The sequence below is a fragment of the Haliotis cracherodii genome, unplaced genomic scaffold (assembly GCF_022045235.1).
Source record: "Haliotis cracherodii isolate W230 unplaced genomic scaffold, xgHalCrac1.p SCAF_6, whole genome shotgun sequence".
Lineage (NCBI taxonomy): Eukaryota > Metazoa > Mollusca > Gastropoda > Lepetellida > Haliotidae > Haliotis > Haliotis cracherodii.
In genome coordinates, this window is record NW_027266319.1 from 51,178,885 (window position 1) to 51,182,534 (window position 3,650).

The 3,650-nt window shown below is 37.1% G+C and overlaps 1 pseudogene; it reads left to right on the plus strand.

Annotated features, from left to right (window-relative positions):
* The first annotated feature begins 1,006 nt into the window (after window positions 1-1,006).
* On the plus strand, window positions 1,007-1,700 carry LOC139444982 (uncharacterized; annotated as a pseudogene).
* The last annotated feature ends 1,950 nt before the right edge of the window (window positions 1,701-3,650 follow it).

The following is a 3,650-nucleotide window of genomic DNA, read 5'->3' on the forward strand; positions in this document are numbered from 1 at the left end:
AGGATTCAAGGCAAGGAGTGGAATGTTGTGCCTGGAAATAACTTGCTGCAATGGTAGACTTTAGCCAACCTGCGACAGTGGCTTCTATAATGTCCTTTTCTGAATGTGTCTTCAAGAAATGAAGAGTCTTCTCCAATGTCTTCTGTGCGGATCTGTAGCCGCGAGATGGGACAGAGTAGGATACTCAACCATTGGAGCCAATGCAGGGATGGTATTGCCCTCTCTCAAAACGTGAGTTATCTGTCTTTGGAGGCCGCTATAAAAAACATGATGCACATGGGCTGGTCAATGGGTATCTACTTCCGGGATGTGTCGCGCCATTGAGAACATTAAACGTCAAGATGCCGTTAAAACAACGATGATGTTGTATTTGTAGCAATCACTGTAAGAGATTTGCGAATGGCCGGAAGATCACTATGCGCAGATTCCCTGCAGATATATGACTGTGAAGGGTTTGGATTCAAAGGTGCAAACTTGTCCGTTCCAACTTTAAATATTCAAGAAATCACAGCACCAGATTATGCTCGGAACACTTTGACGGACAGCAGGGACCGAGTAAACTTCATCCTTTGCCAACTGTTTTTCCAAACCAGACATTCAAACTTTCGGTAAGTTTGGTAGGTAAAAAAATGAATAACTTTAGACCCTGATGTTATTTTGTTTGCTCCAGTCATTTTGGTGCAACCAAAGTGTTATTGTTAAAGCAAGTTATTCCATAGCATGATTAGGCTGTCCTTCAACTTTAGGAGCCAAGACCCACGTATTGTACATAATTATATCAAGTACAGAGTTAAATGGTTAATATTTCTTATTTTAGTCAGGATACATTTGGCTGTAATAATGAAAATTCCAAATTCGATTTATACATAATTATACATGACTCACAAAAACATTTTGGGAAGTAAGAAAATTAGATAACATTCTTTTTCTTAAATAAGTACATACATTTCTGAAAAACATCCCAGCTGATGTTTGATTATTTTATCTTCTTCTACAGAATGTGTCCAATCTTGTGTCTGGAACCACATGCAAGACTGTTTGGATCACAGTGTTGTCTGGAACCACATGCAAGACTGTTTTGGATCACAGTATTGTCTGGAACCACATGCAAGACTGTTTTGGATCACGCTATTGTCTGGAACCACATGCAAGACTGTTTTGGATCACGGTATTGGCGAGGATCTGCACGTTGATAATGTTGAGGAGATTGCTTCACATATGGAGGATACAAATCTGTGTGATGTGTCTGCAGAGTATTCACGTATACCTGCAGGAATTGTATCGAGACTTGAACGTTCCCTCAGTCATCATGACTACTGTGGTTCTCAAACGTTGACCAGTCTTTATGTTAATAAATGTACCCAAACATTGTCAGAACCAGTCGCATCAGCTGGAAGTCAGACATTAGATATGAAATTATCTATTGTAACGCAAGCACTCAAACAGATGAGCACCCACTCAATTAACTCACAGTGTTGGTATTCAAGCTGACAGACCAACATTGACCTATGAGGATATCAGGTGCTCTAATGAAAGTGTTACGTTTTATACTGGAGTGCCAGATTCATCAACATTTGAAGCTTTGTTTGATGAAATGCACGGTGATGAGCAGATTTACTCGAACACATCCGTGGTGGGAGACCACATATTATGAGGCATATTGATGAATTTTTCATGTTTCTTATGTGACCGAGATTAGGTCTGTTACTAGATGATTTAGCATACAGATTGAGAATTTCACATGCAACTTGCAGTCTCTGCAACAAGTGGTTTCACTATTTGTATGTTCAGCTCTCATTTTTGGTGCAGTGGCCAAGTATATAGGGAAAATGTAACTGCAATTATGCTAGATTCATTTAGTAGAAATTATCCTTCCAGTAGAGTGGTTGTAGATTGCACAGAGATATGGACAGAGACCCCAAGTTAACTTCAGCTACACTCACTTTTATACAGTGACTACAAGTCACATATATAACCTACAAGACATTGATTGGGATAGGTCCAGCTGGTGTTGTAACATTCTCTTCAGATTTGTATTGTGGTAGTATCAGTGACAAACAGATCACCAGACTTAGTTCTACTAAGTCTTGTTGAACTGTGTGAGCAAGGTAATGCTATTTTGGCAGATAAAGGTTTTTTTATCTCTGATTTAACTACACCTAAAGGTATTAACTGACCTCATTATTCGCACATTTAAAACTAAAAAGCAACAACTGACTCAACATGAGGTGAATGTAGCCACAAAAATGCCAATTTGAGGATTCATGTTGAGCGCCAAATGGAAAGAATTAAGAACTTTCGCATATTACAAGGAACTATTCCCATCACGATGGCTTTGCAGGTAACAAAAATATGGCATATATATGTGTATGTTTGACAAATTTGCAACCGCCTCTTGTTCTTAAATGATATCCGTTCACATGAATTGTAATGTGGACAGATTCATGAAACAATTGACTGATGATAGTATGTTTGAAAATGTGCCTTTGTTCATATTGTGCAGTACACCAGTTAGGAAAGCTTGTGAACTGTGAACAGTTGAGCCCACACAAAGGGAGATAATTTACTGAAACTACTTTGTAGTGCCTTGTGACATGTTTTGATTCAAGCTCTATGTATCCATATGTAAATACCAAATATTTATTTTTCATATGATTTATATTCATGCTTATAAAACATACTCTGAGCCTGAGGCCTAAATACTGCAATAAGGACTTGACTTGAATTTGTTACACTGAATGGTCTAGAAAATTCAACAGTAATAACCACGTTGAATATTAAACTGTTATAACCATGTTGAATATTAAACTGTTATAACAATGTCTCTCTAGCTGTTCAACAGCAGTCCATGTTTAACCCATGTTGTTGACAGGGAGTCAATATTGAGGTGAACATAGTGATCAGTTCCTCAATAAAATAAGTTTGGTTATCATGGTGTCGACATGTACATGTTTAAAAGCATGGCGTATATTTGAGCTGCAAAGCTGCTATATGCTATCAAAACAGATGGCAAAGCTTTAAAGTAACATAGCATGCTAAGTGTGAGGAAAAACAATGAAAAGACTCATATGAACTAAATATATATTGTATTGTTTGTTGAATTTATTTTAAACAACAAGAGGTGAAGTAATTTAATTACAAAGACGATTCAATAACATTGTACATTTAAGCAGTAACCATCATCACATGTTCCAGTCATGTGCGCTACCAATGTCCAACATTATATCATCCAGTCATATGGAATGTAACCAGATTGTTCATACAATATATGTGCACATGGTTAAGAACATGGCCTACAGATATACATGCATATACTACATATAATACACCTATTTGCATATATATCAGCTGCAGTCCTTTCTTTTATCAATATCACATTAAGAGTATCAAAATCATTCAGATCAATGCATGATCCATTCAAATATACCAGTGTAATTGCCTGCACAGTGTACAAAAAAGCAATAGTATGCACATAGCCATCATTACATAATCCAGTCATATGCACATTAATGTCCAGCAGTACATCGTCTAATCATATCAGATTGTTCATACAGTATACCAGCACACAAGTAAGACTATGGCATATATACATGGATATACTACATTTATGCACCTATTTGGATACATATCAGCCAGTCCTATCTATCACT